Source organism: Felis catus, chromosome A1 (assembly GCF_018350175.1).
Source record: "Felis catus isolate Fca126 chromosome A1, F.catus_Fca126_mat1.0, whole genome shotgun sequence".
Taxonomy (NCBI): Eukaryota; Metazoa; Chordata; class Mammalia; order Carnivora; family Felidae; genus Felis; species Felis catus.
This window is the reverse complement of record NC_058368.1, coordinates 45650861-45668759: the sequence shown is the minus strand read 5'-3', so window position 1 is coordinate 45668759 and position 17899 is coordinate 45650861. Positions and strand designations below refer to the sequence as shown.

Sequence of the window (17899 nt, the reverse complement as noted above, 5' to 3'; positions counted from 1 at the left end):
CCCAGGTCAAGAGATAAAGAGCCCACAGAGCGTATCACCTTGTGTGGAAAACTCTTTCCTGGTCTCAGGCTCAATGAGTCGTCTTTGGTCTTTGCTGAACCCATGTGTATCGTGTGGCACCTGGTTAACACCAGTGCAATATGTGGCTTCTGCACATAGACCAATTGCCCCATGTTGACCACAGAGAGAGACCTTCTGGCCATCCTTCTGGGGTGATCACCTGCCATTGGAGCTGATTTTGCTCTGTCTTCTCAGTAGTGTTTTTCTATCCAGTGCTTGACTGTGTTATTTTCCTTGATGACTTTGATACCAAGATGCAGTCGCCACAGGGGCTAGATTCCTCCCTTGGGATTGTTAACTGGTGCACAGCACTCTGCTCGACTCTTAAAGACAGAGACCATCTAGGGGCGCCTGGGTGGCGCAGTCGGTTAAGCGTCCGACTTCAGCCAGGTCACGATCTCGCGGTCCGTGAGTTCGAGCCCCGCGTCGGGCTCTGGGCTGATGCCTCAGAGCCTGGAGCCTGTTTCCAATTCTGTGTCTCCCTCTCTCTCTGCCCCTCCCCCGTTCATGCTTTGTCTCTCTCTGTCCCAAAAATAAATAAACGTTGAAAAAAAAATTAAAAAAAAAAAGAGACCATCTGAGAATGGTTAATGCATTTTGTTTGCCTCTTCTAGTGCACAGTTCTAAGACTTCCTTGGTTGATTGAATTCCTGCTCCTTTTCCTGGAGCTGTAACCCTGATCAATACCAGGGTTCCTTTAGGCCTGGTTTCTGTCCAGCTTGGGACGCATCCTCCTTCCTACAGTCACTGTCATCCTGGACTAGGATGGACCAGGATGCCCATGTGCTGACTCTGAAATTCAAAGTATTTCCTGACAGAAAGTGCAAATCATTTTTCATATCTTGTGTCATCTACTTGTTAAGATAACATACTGCCTCGTAATCGATCTCCTGGCTCTTGGTAGATGCTACTTACCTTCTTGCTATCTAGATGAAATTTTCTGTCCTAGAAATGGGCTTTCTTGTTGACAAACGTTCCAATCCGTATACTTTCTTAGCAAAGGTACAAAATCATCCAGTGTATTGCAAGTCTGGTCATTTGGAAATATATGGCATACCTGTGGAAAGGCATATCACTGTTTCTGAAATCCAAAATAGTGCTCATTTATGGAGCAGGTCACAAAAAAATTTTTTGTTCCTATTAGACTGATTATGAGACTTTTTTTTAAAGAAGGAAAGGCCTGTCTTCGTTAAAAAACAAAAAACAAAAAACAAAAAACCTTTGTGAAGAGTAACTGGGATAGAAAGCCAGATCTCAAGGGGGCCTGGTACTGTCGTGCATGAATTCAAGGGTAGATTTATTCTGCATCACAGAAAAGGGAGAGAGATGGAAAAATAGGACTTGGAGCTACAAGATAGTGCAATGAATGCCGCAAATGACCTAAACTCCTTCCTCATAACATCCTAATCTTCAATAAATTCCAAAACTCATTAGATATTTCATGTGAATAGATATTTTTCTCAAAACCACTGAAGGGGATATCTGCAAATCCAGGTTAATGTGGAAAAGAACTGATCCAGGAAATGAGAATTCAGAACAAGAAACTAGCCAGTCATGAGGAAAGAGCTGTCATAAAGTCACAGTATCTGGACCCTCACAAGTTGTGAATTTGGTAACTGAGTCATTTTTCACAATCTCCGTGTGGCCAGGGAGCCCCAGCTAACTCTGAATTACATGTAGGGGGATAGCTCACTTATAGATATCAGATATGTTTAGAAAGGGTCACCCTACCTCTGAAAAAATATATGATGTACTGTTTTCAGTGATTTGTAAATAATTTGGTATATATATCTTAGAATAGATCCTTCAATGTTGATAATAGATACATGCACACATCCCGCTACACAAAGAAAAGTAAACTGTCTTTGTTTACACAGAATAGGCAAGTAACTGTGTGGTCAGACATCATTTCAGAAAGGATGGGAAAAGTCCCGAAAGACCAAAAAACACTACCCTCCAAATGGAACACATGAAACTCTTGAATAAACTGTGTGATGTTTGCTATGTGCCAGGTCTCTTAAACCACTGTAAAAAAGGTTTAAACTCATTTAATTTTAGTAACAATCCGTATCAACTATTACCTGTCAGAGGAGGAAAGTAAGGCAAAAGAGCTGAAAATCTGGTTGAAGTGTCCCAGCTAGTAAGTGACAAAGGCAGGATTTAAACCCAGGCCACCTGGCTCCTGAGCTTTTGCTCTTAAACATCAGGTATAAGGCTTTGGAGAAGCAAATGATGAGTTACTGGTCATTTATAAACGTGGCAGTTTTGAGCAGAGTGTGACATAGTAACGATTATGTGAAGTTGTTCTTGCTGAGAGAGAATAGAGGTGCCCCAGAAGGAAACAAAAAAGCAAAAAGTGTGGCAGCACCTTAAAACTTTTTATCCTTCTCTGTGAATCTTTTATCTCTGTACAGAGAGATCATATCAGAAACAAGAATATATTTCTTGTTTCAAGGAACATTGCTAGAAATAGTCACAAACTTTACTATTTAAAAAACTGGTTAAGAAATGAAGACACAGGATTTTTTTTTTAAGTTTATTCATTTTTTTTCCAGAAAGAGTGAAAGCATGAGTGGGAGAGGGGCAGAGAGAGACAAGAGGGAGAGAATCCCAAGCAGGCCCCGAGCGGCCAGCGCAGAGCCGGAGGCAGAACTCGAACCCACGGCTAAGCCACTCAGGTGCCCCAAGACCTAGGATAATTTGGAAAGAGAAGAACAAAATAGATGCACAGAAGCACTCTAAGGAAAGGGAGTTATTGACAGCAATTTTGACAAAATAGGATCACTATTTTTAAATAGTACAAGCTATTTCTTTAAGTGTTTTGAATTCATATACTACATTAAAACATTTTGCCATAATCTACAGTCTGCAGTTCTGCTCTGTCTCTGATTCACTTGGGCAGTAAACAGTTTCTCCTTTGTTTATGTTTGTTTTAAGTTACTCTCCGATAACCTTTCCTAATTGGAGAAGTTATTTTAATAGTTGTTAGTAAAATAAACTCAACTATTCATGTAGAGTAACCAGTGAAACTAATTGACAACCTTTCTGTCACAGTTGATTTCAAACATCTCTGTAATGAATCTTTTGAATAATTAAATGAGTAAATTCTTAGTAAAATAAAAGTAACTGCATTTATAAGACAAATTTTAGGTAATTCAGTAGAGATATGGCCAGGAAGAGGCAGTGAGAGAATAACTGAATAAACTGTTAACATCACAAATCCAGAAAAGCAATTAAAAACAACAAAAAATAGAAATAGAAATAAATATTATTTTGGTTTATTCCTTCTTGTTGGCATGCTTACAGTTCTAAATATTTAGCTAGAAAATAAAAATATGTTATGCAAATGAATGAAATTCATGAAACTGGAAGATGGAAGTATGAAAGAGGAGAGACATTTAATGAATATGAAATGAGGAAATAAAATTTTAATGTGTCTGGATTTTATACATATGCACACACACACAATATTTTGTACTTGTACGTAGGAGAAACTAAATATTCTTATACTATTTTAATAATTAATAATTAATTTATATACTTGTTACTAAATAAGAAAGGATAGGAAAACAGTAAAAAGCAATTAGATACCATAATTGAGGTCTTTGTTGGTATAGACTATTATAGTTTCACACAATGGCAACACTTAACTGTAGAACACAGTATAGGTAATAACCTTCCACAGTAAGACCCAACTAGGTCATGTGGATAATTTCCAAATACCAAGGCTAAGGGCCAATTCGATCTTTTTTTTTTTTTTTTTTTTTTTTGCTTTTTTTTACTGTTACAGAAAATAGTTGACTCTTGGTACCTCTCTTTCACAATAACTCAGATATTATTCTATTAATAATCAAAATCATTGTTAGAGATAGAGATATGTTAGGGTCCTAACTTGATGAATCTAATACTCTGTGGTAGACCAAAATTAGCCTTTCTCACTTGTCAAATATGATGGTATATTTTGAAATAAACTTTCCTTCAATTTACCTGTTATATATTTTTTTCATTTTAAAGAAAATTTGTCATTTTTTAAAAAAGTTTACTTATTTTGAGAGGCAGAGAGACAGAGTGAGTGGGGGAAAGGCAGAAAGAGAGAGAGAGAGAGAGAGAGAGAGAGAGAGAGAGAGAAATCCCAAAAATCTCTGTCAGCACAGAGCCCAATGAGAGGCCTGAACCCATGAAACCATGAGATCATGACCTGAGCTGAAACCAAGAGTCGGATGCTTAACCAACTGAACCACCCAGGCACCCCTGTAATTTTTAAAAATGAATTATTAAGCTACCTCTCTTTTACACTAATTTTAATTGATTTTTTTGCCATTGGTTATAACAATACTCCCAACTACTGTGTAGCTCTTTCCTTCAATGTTTGAATTATCATAGACCTTGACTGATCTTAACTTTAACCTAGAACAAACACTAAACCAAAATAATATAAATTGTTAATTAAAACAATATAAAGGTAAGGTATTGAAAAATATATAATCTGGGGCGCCTGGGTGGCTCAGTCGGTTAAGCCTCCGACTTCAGCTCAGGTCACGATCTCACGGTCTGTGAGTTCGAGCCCCACGTCGGGCTCTGGGCTGATGGCTCAGAGCCTGGAGCCTGCTTCTGATTCTGTGTCTCCCTCTCTCTCTGCCCCTCCCCTGTTCATGCTCTGTCTCTCTCTGTCTCAAAAATAAATAAACGTTAAAAAAAATTAAAAAAAATAAATAAAGAAAAATATATAATCTAAAATATGTTAGGAAAAAATAAAGAAAAATTGGAGACACACACAAAAAGGAAATATTATAATCATGAATCTATATTTTACCATTATATTAAATGATACGGACAAAACAATCCAATTAAAAGGCAGAGACTAACAGAATGAATTTAAAGAAAATCAATACCTAACTATGCTTTCTATAAGAAACATGTTAAATAAAAAATTACAAACATTTTGAAAATAAATTGATGTAAAAAGATATACCATGTTTATGCATAAGAAGCCTAAAATTGCTATGTTAATGGTAGTGACATATGTTCACGAAGAAGATTAATAAGAGAATAAGGGATATTTGTGGCAATAAATCCATTCATCAGGAAAACACAGCAATTGTATATGTACATGTGACTAATCACATAACTTTACTGCACTTGCAAAAATAAAAAGGAAAAACATTACAATACCGTAATCATTGTTAGAGATTATAAGCCCATCTGTCAGTAAATTATTAGAACAAATCGAAAAAGCCACAAACCGTAAATGATTGAAAAACACTGTCAACTACATTGATCTACAGTACAATCAACCATTTCAGAATAATCCTGATTTTTAAATGAACATGATTGACCATATGCTGAGATATAAAACAAATCTGGTTACATTTAAAGGGTGCATATCATTCAGAGTATAGTGAGAGGACAGTCTTAAATTAGAAATGCATGTTTAGATATCTTTTTTATGTTTAAATAGGAATATGGGAATGATAGAAATTTGGGGGATTTGGGACGCCTGCATGGCTCAGTTGGTTGAGCGTCCAACTCTTGATTTCGGTTCAGGTCATGATCCTAGGGTCCTGGGATTAAGCCCCAAGGCAGGATCTGCACTGACAGCACAGTGCCTGCTTGGGATTCTCTCTCTTCCTCTCTTTCTGCCCCTCCCTGTCTTGATCCTGCACACGTGCATGTGTGCACTCTCTCTCAAATAAATATTAAAAAAAATAATTGGAGGATTTGAAAACTATAGCTCAAGAACATTCTATATATCAATAACATCTCTGAAGCAATATTTACATTGATAAACATGAGTTTTACATATTATGTTCAACCATTGTAATTAGATAGTTGAAGATTAATTATGACTGACTCAAAGTTACAAAATGTTTTAAGATTGTACTACTAGATCTTTTATCATGTCTTTAACCCTCTGTTAAAACAATATATAGATCCAGAAAGACAATATTAAATGTGTACTTATTTTACATTATAAAATTATAAACAACACTGAAAATAATACATTTCTTAATTTGTTCATATATCTTGCCAGTGGAGAGAATAACTTGATTGACAATGGCTAATGCTAGAATCTGCAGAAATTACATTGAGGAATGTTAGCACATGTCTCATTTTAGTTACACAGATATTTATGCTTCTCTGTTCTTGTTTCCATATTTTTTATTGGAATGATTTTTTGGTTATGTATTTCACAAACTTTCTTTTTTGATTAAAAAAAAACCCAATGCTCTAAAAAAAAAAACAACAATGTTATTCTTTCAAAAGTGAAAGAGCAGATAGATATGTTAGGTGTTTGTAAACTTTTATCACAATATTAATAGCAAACAACTGTTTAAAACAATATACCTATAGATAATGCAGACTCAATTTTAATTTATGTCAAAAACTAAAATTTACTGCCTAGTTCCATATCTTGTTTTGCTTATAAATTCTGCATCATACATCTTAGGTAAATGCAAATCAAACCTAATTGTCTTAACAGTGTTTAGTTGCCATTTTTATTGTGTATCTAGGAATGATTGTCAGATCAAATGTTTTATATGTTACATGTCTTACATTTCATGTTTTAAATTCTCTTTCCTATTTCACTTAAAAGTGTAAAATTAGTAATATCTCAAGGACTCTAAGAATTTGAACCACCCATCGGGAAGTAGGAATGTTGCCTATAGATTGTTCAATGTGACCCATGCAAAGAACTTTTGACATTTTTTTTTGCCATATAAATTATTCATTTCCATTCATCATTCTCAGTTATTTGAAACATGTTAAATATATTGGCAAAGGCATGTAATTGCATGTATGACATTTTCCTAAAGCTCATTTTTGTTCTTCCTTTTTCCTCCTGCCCTCCCACCCTTGTTCCCTTCCTTCCTAGTCTGTTTCCATCAATAGGTTGTTTCAAATTGGTGTCTCCAAATGTTTTGTCTTTTTGAAGTAGTATTGTCTACATAAATCTGATTTTTATTTAATACTACCAGTGCACGTTTAAGCCCTTTGTTTTGTTGTATACCTATGGAAGATAAAGTACATATCAGTTAAAATAACTATTTTATTTTTCATATCTTCCCAATAGAAAATATTTCCATATACTTTACATTCACAATGATTGGTATTATAACTGGAGGTTGTTGTTAAATAAATTCTAGATTCCCTGTGATTTGTTCACATAATCCCTTATCAGACTACAGATATTTTTTTTTAATTTTTATTTATTTTGAGAGAGAGCAAGAGAGTGTGATTGAGCAGGAGAGAGAGAGAGAGAGAGAGAGAGAGAGGGAGGGAGGGAGGGAGGGAGGGAGGGAGAGAGAATATCCCAAGCAGGCTCCACGCTGTCAGCATGGAGCCCCACATGGGGCTTGATCTGGGAAACCATGAGATCATGACCTGAGCTGAAATTGAGTTGGACACTAAATTGAGCCACCCAGGCACCCCCAGACTACAGATTTTTATAGCAATATGGATTATAACATGAGAATCAAGTCAAACTTAAGTAAACTACCTGTTGATTGAGGTAAGGAAAGAGCTATGTCTTTTAGACAGAGCTCATAAATGAGTAGTAAGCTAATTCCTCTTTTCCAGGGAAAATTGGTTCAGTGTTTTCCTCCAGAATTAGTCATTGTTGAGCACCTGATCTGAGAGGTGTGTCTAAGAATAGTTAAGTATTCTCTTGCTCTCTAGTGCTCTCATGGAAAAATTGGAATTATGTTTGACTTTTTCCAGAAAAGTGACAGTGTTTAGATTGAGGCCCTTTGTTAGTTGAAATTGGTTTTATAAATTGATATGTGTTTTGCAATTTAGCTACTTACATGTGTATTGAGATGAACTATCTCTATTCTCATACCATATTGCAGTACCTGGCAACTGGTTATAAAAGTAAATGCTTCAGTATATGTTTAATAAAATATATATATGTTGAAAATTATAAAATTTAGGAATAGAAATTAATACCTAGATAAAGGGAGAAAGCTGCATTCATGGGTTGGAAGTCTACCATGGAAAATATGACCATTTTCCCCGTATTGGTCAATAGGTTTAAAGCAATTCCTATTGAAACGCTAGCAAGGTTTTATGTATAGATAAACAAAGCTTATTGTATTATTTATATGGAACAACTCCAATTTTTTTTTTAATTTTTTTTTTCAACGTTTATTTATTTTTGGGACAGAGAGAGACAGAGCATGAACGGGGGAGGGGCAGAGAGAGAGGGAGACACAGAATCGGAAACAGGCTCCAGGCTCTGTTATATATATATATATATAAACACACACACACATATATATATTTTTCACCATTCAGTGTTAGGTTCTTTAGTTATACACCTCAACTGAGTTAATGTGTCCACAGGTGGGATTAAGCTTAAGTAATGGCTTTCATAATTTACAAGGGACCTAAAGCTAAGTGACTACAAAATGAGAGAACGTAGCTACAGAACTTTTTCCAGAATAATTTTAGTGGAAAGAGCATGGGCTAAGAAGTCTTGAAACAGGAGTTCTTTATCTTAGACTACCTAAGTATTGGCTCTTTCATAAGTCACTTCATCTTTCTGGATCTCCGCTTCAGCATCTGAAAAAATGTGTGGAGGTTGATACCAGTTTTGTTTCCTGACAGGATTGTGGAGATGATTAAATAAGATAATTAACATATGCCTGTGAATTTCAAATGTCACGAAGCACAGTATCGTGAGCCATGCTGAGTAGTTATGAACAAACCTAATTGCCACCCTATCAAATGCCTAAATGTCTTTGATAGCAAGTGCAGTTAGGTGTGCATCTGGTGGCCAGATGAGGCATGAACAACATTACAAGTATTGAGTACAAAGTATTAAAACATTTTTTTTTTTTGGTTTTAAAAATCACAAAGATCAGAAACAGTATAACTGGTAAAGCCTGTTGGTAAAATGCATTGCAGGCCAAATATAGTAATTTGTATGGGGGAAAAAAAGTAGTCACTAAGATGAAAAGTCAGGTCCCTCTAGTAGTGATGTGTGAAAGGTCCTCTAGTTTAGCCAATGATTACTGAAAAACAAAGGAATCTGATGATACTATAATTGATTAGAGAACAGGTATTAACAGTGTCAATGGGAAACAGTTATATGTTTGACATGATGCTTCAGTGTAACTCCCTACCCCCTACTCCCACTGATAATCAGAAGATAACCTTGAAAATCAGGATCAGGAGTGCCTGGGTGGCTCTGCTGCTTAGACCTCTGACTCCTGATTTCGGCTCAGGTCATGATCTCATGGTTCATGAGTTCTAGCCCCACATAGGGCTGTGTGCTGACAGAGCAAGACCTGCTAGGGATTCTCTATCTCCCTCACTCTCTGCCCCTCCCCAGCCTCAAAACCAGATAAATAAGCAAACAAAAAAATTAAAAAAATAAAATCAGGATTAAAGGGTAATATAAAATTTCTGGTGAATAAATCAACTGCATACATTTATGTACTACTGCCTGACAGAATGTGTTCCCACTGCCTATCATAACACTATTTTTCCTGTTTAATTATAAAACCAAAAAAAAGATAAATTTCAACTTTTAGAAGAAAAAGATGTCACTTAAACTTCTTTAATGTGCTTGGTTTCAAGAATACAGAAATATAGAAACACTCAAATGATAGCCATATACATTTTATTGAAAATAATAAAATTGACATTATTCCATTTTAAATAAACTCTTTGAATTTTCTAACAGGCACTTACATTAATCTGAAAAAGGACTGTAAAGGGACAGGCCATCATCATTACATTAAGCTAGTATTTACGATAAAATAGGCCTCTGAAATTTCAAAGATGTGCCTTAAAATCTATAATAGGTAGTAAAAAAAAATACTGAGAAAAATCTGTGGTTACATGGATTCAGGTGAGTTAAAATTGCTTTTCCTGTTCAGAGAGAGGTCATTTCAAATTGCCCAACCGTGAATAATGTAAATTCTAAACCAGGAACTTCCCTGAGTTAGAACACAAAACTTTAAAAATTCATTAAATGTTAAATAATATTTCTAAATGTATTTTAAATCACATTACTACATATTTGAACTATAAAAACTATAACTGCCACTACCAAAATGCAAATAACAGAAAAGTGGAAAATCAAAATCAAAAGTAGAGAGGGAAAAAAGGCATCCATATTCCCCATTCCACCCACTTTCAAGTCATTATCACTGCTAGCATCTTTGAGAAATGGTTACTCTCATCTAGTGATTATAGGGTAAATGGTATCCTTTGGACACACAATGTATCTTAAGATCCAGCTCTGACATTGTTTGAAAATAACATCAGATAATTTATGTGCATCATGAAATAAAAAAATTTGTAAGAATCAAAATCTGTATATATCAGATCTCAAATGTTAACATTAGTATTCAGATTTGAGAAATAAGATTTACCTCTATTGAATATTTTGAAGGATTTCAACTCATACCTATAAATATTTAGATTTTTATTTGTTTATAAGAGAGTAAAATCCAGTATAGCACAAAAAATGACTTATTTCTGATATATTTATTTGTTAGACTTGGGTGATACTATACCCTACCTGAATTAATCAATGTTGTGATGCCCTATTAATTGTCACAAAATGTACTGGTAACTCACAAGCAACCAAAAATATGACAAACTCAGAATGAGCATACAAAATGCAAAACTTCCAACTATATGCACTTACCATCTGCCTAGTTTTCTAAAAATTTTGCCCCAGAGAAAATTGCCAGAAGTCACTTTAGAAAAGTACGTATATGTCAATTACAGATATTAAGAAAGCTTGGAAGTGGAGCTTACAGTTTATAGGCTATGCTGATACCCAGCTTGAATAGTAAAATGTGTATTAAACGGGGCAGGGATAGTTTGGGATGAGTTCCTGTTTACACATTATTCTCTAAGGACTTCTGAAGCTATCAGCTTTCTTTTTGTTTTAAGTCTGTTCAATGTGTACTTTTGATATAAGGGGAAAGATTGATTGAACCCCTAGTCCATATTTATTTTACTAGCTAAGAAGCCTAGGGGAAACCTGAAGATTTATATATCACTAATTCTTTAGGCCAAATTCATTCATTCATTCAAACATTCAGTCAGTTGATTTTGAAAACCTATGCACTATGCCCACATTTTCAATGGTCTAGTTATTTTGACAAACACTTTCAGTTATGTTATTTATTTTCAATTAGGAAACAGCTGTCATTTCATAAACTTCAAAAAATTATTTTTTTTATTTCTGTGAGGAAGCATGGGACTGTCTTATTTATTTATTTATATTTTTTATCTTCCGGGTTTATTCTGTTTAGCTTAAGTCATCAGAGACCATGTTACCTTGGCATTTTTATCAGGCCTTTTCTAAATGTGTTGACATTGTTATCCCTGATCATTTTTATTAGAATAGAGACTTCTATTTTGGAATGCTTTAAATGTCTACCACCATGTAACAGAGATTTCACCCAGTATTTTTGAGCATAGATAAATGAGCATTCTAGAACCAACTTTTCTGCTAAAGGGTAGCCTTTTCTAGAATAATTGTTCCACAGCACAAATGGATTAATTCTTACTCAAATAGTCAACTAACCTAAGCCTTTTTTTCTTAACTATATTTTCCCTTATGAACTGAAATAAAATGTAGACAAAGAAAATATGAAAATTTAACCCACATAGTATTTCATACTGAAGATGCGTCTAATAACACACGGCTTATGTAGCAAGCTCTGCCCATGGTATCTCTGTTTAGGATTATATCATACCAAAGATCATTTCTCTCTCTTTCTAGAATTTTCAGAAAACAACAAACCCAATTTCTAAAAGATTAAATTCAAGGATGTAATAACTGACTTTGGTCCATTTGTAGCATTCCCACTAACGAGGCAGTAGAAACAAGGAGATGATATTATATAATAAACAGGACATCAATTCATGCTATGAGAAGCTACAACTAAATACTTAAGTGAAATGAAACTTTAGATCTAATTTCTCTTTTTGACAGCTTAAAAGGTAAGATCTTTTTGATAGATGGAAGATTCTTTTTGATGGATCTAAGATTCTCTTGTTCATGTTGATAGCTTGGCTGGTGTTCTTAAGCTTCAGCCACTCAAGGACAGAGAACAAGTAGAGCTGATTGGTTAGAAACTTCCTCCAACATGATTTCTTTGTTTTATTGAAACTAAAAGAACCCAAGTTTTCAATTTTCCGCTCTTAACGTGAAAACACTTAGCTCATTTTTTTCATGAGTTAGATTCACGTATTGGGGAATATTTAAATATGTAATTGTTGCTAGACAGTTGTCCATGGGTCTCATGCATTTCCATTCATCTTATGAAGCAAAGTATTAACTGCACTCTGTTACAGACTAAGTTTTTTTAAAGATATTTACATAGTGGACATCTTTGGATGATAGAGATAATGTCTCCCTCCAAAGAAAAAGCCAAGCATACTTAGAGTCCAGTGTTAGAAATATGTTGCCTCCCTTTGGGCTAAAGTCATGCATGTACAGCCCATTAAAAAGATTTGTGTTTCTTAATTTCCTGTCCTTCAGTGCAGCTCACAGTGTGTCCAGATATCCGTGTGGTCTATTTGTGTTCCTCTTGTGGAACTGGGGAGAAAGAATAAATGACAGTAATAAGCTGATCTCATGCTACTTTCTCGGAGTCATGTTTCCTTTTACCCAGGATATTCATGCCTTATGCCAGCCTCCAAGAAACTGAGGCAGGCTAATTTGAAAGTAAGGTGATATAGGTAGGAAGCTTGTAAATAGGGGAAGATATGAAGCTCTTCACGGTTCTTGACAAATCTGGGTCAGAAACTCAGGTTGATGCCAGACTAAAAAGATACATGTGATCTCATAATTGCCTTTGAGAAGCTTGATCTATAAATTACTACAATTCAAGTTATGCTGCAAGTGAAATGTGGATGGATTTGTGGGTTGCAGAAGGAGGTTTTATTTCTCCTGGGTGAAGGGAAGATATGCATTGGGCAGGTATCATGTGTTACATGTATAATGCTCATCTTGTATAGAATGCATTTACATTCTCCTTTAAAAAATATTCTTCTTCGTGGAATTACTTATCAAGGATGGATCTTGAATTTTTCCAAATTCTAGGTTGAAGTTTATCAAGATATTTTTTCCTAACACAATTGTGATAATTATATCATGATATAAGAATATAAGAATGTAGGATTTATTCAAATATTGCAGCATCCTTACCTTTATGATATAAGCCTCATTTCATCATGGCTCACTACTCTACTTTTAATATGTGTGTTCTCTTTGTGAATATTTTTTTTACATAAACATATGTAATGAGAGTTTATACCTTTTTTCATTTAAAATTTCAAAGTTTTAGTATTGATTATTTTTACTTAAAAAAGATTTGAAATGTTTTTATTTTCACTGTATGTGACTTGTAGCTAGTTTAATATCATTAAATTTATCCAATTTTTAAATTTTTATTTTTAAATTCAGAATTCCCCACTGAAAACATACATGCTTGGCGCTTGTCACCAGAGAGAGAACGGGAAAGGGTTGGTCTCCAAACCTTTTTATATTTTTTACCCTGGAAATTTAAGTTTGCTTAACTGTTCCAGAGTCACTTTTGCCAACTATTTCCATAGGAAACTGTACAGTTCATACAGGTTTTTAAATGCTTATTTATGTAAAGTTTAGAAAACGTAACTCATTGCTCTTATGTTTCCTTACCTATGGATAATTTCCCTTAAGCGTTTTTGTGTATTTGTGACCTCTTTCCTGAAATTTCTTTCCTTAATTAGGTTAGCCGTTGGCTTCTCTGTTTTACTATGTCTTTGAAATGAGTACTTATAACCTATTTATTCCAGTATCTTCAATACATTATTTTCCCCTTTATAATATCGCTTTTTTTCCCATTTTGTTTATATATTGTTTATATATTTGTTTATATATTGTATATATATTGTTTATATATATTTTTTCTAACTAGTCAACCTGGATTATTATTTAACTTTATATTTCATATTAGTGTAAGCTTGAATGCTCTGCGTGTTTCTCTGAGTTCTGGTCTGGATATGGTCAAGTATACAATGGAACATAGTTGTCGCATTAAAACATGTTACCTAAAAAAATTAAAGGACCATTATAAGAGTGTGGGATGGGGAAAATATATTTATCATTGTGTATTGTCAAGATATATACAATTTATATTCTGTAATTTCAAAGTTCACATTAGTTTTAGTTAACAGCTGCACCATTAAATGTATTCATTCTTACCAGTTCTTGAGCTTTTCACAATCACATTTTCATTCCTTGATGTTTGTTTTCTACTGGATTTCTCTATAATGGCTCATAAGATTAATACTCCCCATGTCTTTGCATGTTTATTGCTGTTGAATTTGAGTGAAAGGAACAAAACTTTGATTGCATTTTCTTTCCTTGAGAATTCTGTATGTATTAGTGTGCCACAAGATGAAACTTTTGCTCATGGAAGTGACTGTTTTTGCCTGTATGCAAAACCAAAATATCCTCCCATTTGAATTCCAGAAATATTGCTAGGATCTGAATCAATATTTGTTATTTTTATCTAATTTATCCCGACATACAATGTGGCCTTCACTATTTTAAATATTTTTTTTAATTTTTTGGCAAACCTTTTTAATTATACAATTTGTCTTTTTTTTATTTCAAGTTTTTCTGCAGGATTGAAAATTTGTGGTTTGTTTGCTTATGCTATTGTTTTCCTTCCAATCTTTGAAATTACTTTTATTTGCACATTTTTGTCATTAAAAAAATTTTAGATGTTTATTTTAGTTTTTTGAGAGAGAGGGAGGGGCAGACAGAGAGGGAGACACAAAATCTAAAGCAGGCTCCAGAGTCTGAGCTGCAGCACATAGCCCGACCTGGGACTCTAACTCACAAATAGATCATGACCTGAGCTAAAGTCGGATGCTTAACTAACAGACACCCAGGCACCCCTGTCATTTCTGTCCTCTAAATCTCTTAACAAGTGTATCACAATCTCTTCTCTATTTTGTTTTTTTTTTCACTTATTTCCTGGATGCTTTTAACGCTTTGATGTGAATTTCCATGTTCTATTTTTTGCCATTGAGTTCTGCTAATTCTTTGAGTTCCTGCATTCTGCTTTGTCATATTTTCATAGGAATTATCACATTTTTGATGGCTTATCTTTTTGTTTTATTTTGATAATCCATGGGTTAAAACTGGTCATAAATCTCCCTCTAATTTTTTTCTTTCTGATGAAGCTTCTTTGTAATTATTTCTATTGTGGTTCTTTCCTTAGCACCAGCCTCCTTTTTCTTTTTTCCATGTAGTATCTTTGTAATGGTACTATATTGGTTCCTTTTTAAAATATATATATATTTTTTTCAATCATTGAAAAGTGTAGATTTCTCCAGGTATTTGGAGTAGTGTGTATTTGGTTTGCTCCACTGGTGGTGGTAGGATGAAATAGGACTCTACTCCAAATTAACTGAGATTTTATTTTTTAATGATAGATGATTTTTTTACATGTTTTTATAGTTATTTTTTCTTCCCTAACCAATGGAGATAGAGAATATGTTTTCTTATTTAGGCATTTTCATTTCTTTTGTTGCAACAGAGACAGACTGCTTCTTGCAACCATGGCTTGTTGATGATATTCTTTGCTCAGCCCTATGTGACAGATTTTACTTTGGTGGCCCTGGAGAACCATACAGTCTATTGTACATGCTCTTCTGTAGTACCCTCCTCTTGAATCTGGCTGACATCACTTTCCCCAGAGCAATGAGACAGAAGTCACAATGTGAGAGTTTCAACGTCAAGCCTTGAGAAGGTCTGGCAGCTTCCATATTTGAACTATTGGAATCTGGCCCCCATGTCAGAGTTCTCGCTACCCTGAGACCATCTTCTGTTGGAATCTCAAACAGCCACATGAAGAGGCTCAATTAAATCAAGGCCACTGCAATGTCAATTGCCAGCCGTAAGAATGAGGACACTTTGGACCTTTCAAGCATCTCATCTGATACCACCTAAAACAAAATAATTCAGTTTACTCACATAACCATGAGGTATAATTAAGTGTTGTTTATTTGAGCCACTGTATTCCAGAGTGGTTTGTTACATTGTAATAGAGAACTGAAATGGCCAGTTAGTTGAAGGACACTGCTACAGTCACTCTTTTGTTGCTGTTAGAAGCTTTTGGACCTCAGCATTAGAATTTATTTGAGAAGGTATAATTTTTGTGTTCTATCGCTACAATTATTAGTCTCTTTCATTGCTTTATTTCTCTTTTGGTGGTATTTTCTTGCCGATTCTGTCTGCATGGAATCTTCCTATACCTACTGTACCTCTGTTGAGTTTAGCTCTTACATCAACTTGAGAGAACAGGAAAACTTTGAAGAAAGTAAAGTTGTGTTGTCACTACTGTTTTCCTTGTTTCTTTTAGATGTTTTTCAAGAGAAAGATGAAATAGATCCCTAATGGTAATGTGTCCAAACCTTAAATGAAAGTCTATCAACAGTGCTCTTAGCACTGAGGTTCATTAAGCATTCTAGATTTTATATTAGAAGACATTTGTTACTTTTGTTGCCACTTTGTTTTTTTTTTTTTTTTAATTCCAGTATAGTTAACACACAGTGTCCTATTACTTTTCAGGTGTGCATTACAGTGATTCAATAATTCTATGTATTATTCAGTGCTCACCATGACGGATGTACTCTTCATCCCCTCAACCTATTTCACCCATCCCCCCACCAACCCTTCTGTAACCATCAGTTTATTCTTTATAGTTGAGAGTCCGCTTTTTTTGGTTTCTCTCTCTTTTTTTTTTTGTCTTGCCTATTAAATTCCACATATGAGTGAAATGATATGGTATTTGTCTTTCTCTGACATCTTTAACTTAGTGCTATACCCTCTAGATACATCCATGTTACTGAAAATGGTAACATCGAATTTGCCACCTATTGGTTGATGGACACTTGGGCTGCTTCCATAATTTGGCTATTATAACACTGCAATAAACAAAAGAGTGTATATATTTTTTCATATCAGTGGCTTTGTGTTTTTTGGGTAAATACCTGGGACTGGAACTGCGTCATATGGTCATTCTATTTTTAATTTTTTGTGGAACCTGCATACTGTTTTCCACAATTGCTGCAACAGTATGCATTTCCACCAATAATGCATGAGGGTTCCTTTTCCTCCACATCCTTGCCAACACTTGCTGTTTCTCGTGTTTTTTATTTAATCATTCTTACAGGTCTGATATCTCATTGGTTTTGATTTGTATTTCATTGATGAGTGATATTGAGCATCCTCTACTGTGTCTGTTGGCCATCTGTATTTCTTTCTTGAAAAAATGTCTATTCAAATTTTATACCCATTTTAAATTGGATCACGTGTATGTGCGTGTGTGTGTTGAGTTGTGTCAGTTTATATATTTTGGATACCAACACTTTATCAGATATACCATTTGTGAATATCTTCCTATTAAGTAAATGGCCTTTAATTTTGTTGGTTTTCTTTGCTGTGCTGAAGCTTTTTAATTTCATGGGGCCTCAATAGTTTCTTTTTGTTTCCTTTGCCTCGGGAGACATCACTAGAAAAATGTTGCTATGGCCAGTGTCACAGTATCTACTGCCTATGTCCTGTTCTAGGATTTTCATGGTTCCAGATCTCACATTAAGGCGTTTAATCCATGTTGAGTTTATTTTTGTCTATGATGTATGTGAGAAAGTGGTCTAGATTTATCTTTTGAAAATAGTTGCCCAGTTTCCCAGTGGCATTTGTTGATGAGATTGTCTCTTTCCCATGTGTATTCTTGCCTCCTTTGTCAAAGATTAATTGACCATATAATCATGGGTTATTTCTAGCCACTTTATTCTGTTCTGTTGATCT

General features: G+C 34.6%; 1 long non-coding RNA gene across 1 annotated transcript in view; it reads left to right on the top strand.

Annotated features, from left to right (window-relative positions):
* Window positions 1-17052, top strand: part of LOC123384441 — a 192702-nt gene extending 175650 nt beyond the window's left edge. Inside the window, exon 3 of the long non-coding RNA XR_006595534.1 lies at window positions 15624-17052. This is a non-coding gene — a long non-coding RNA (uncharacterized LOC123384441). The remainder of the gene's footprint in view (window positions 1-15623) is intronic.
* The last annotated feature ends 847 nt before the right edge of the window (window positions 17053-17899 follow it).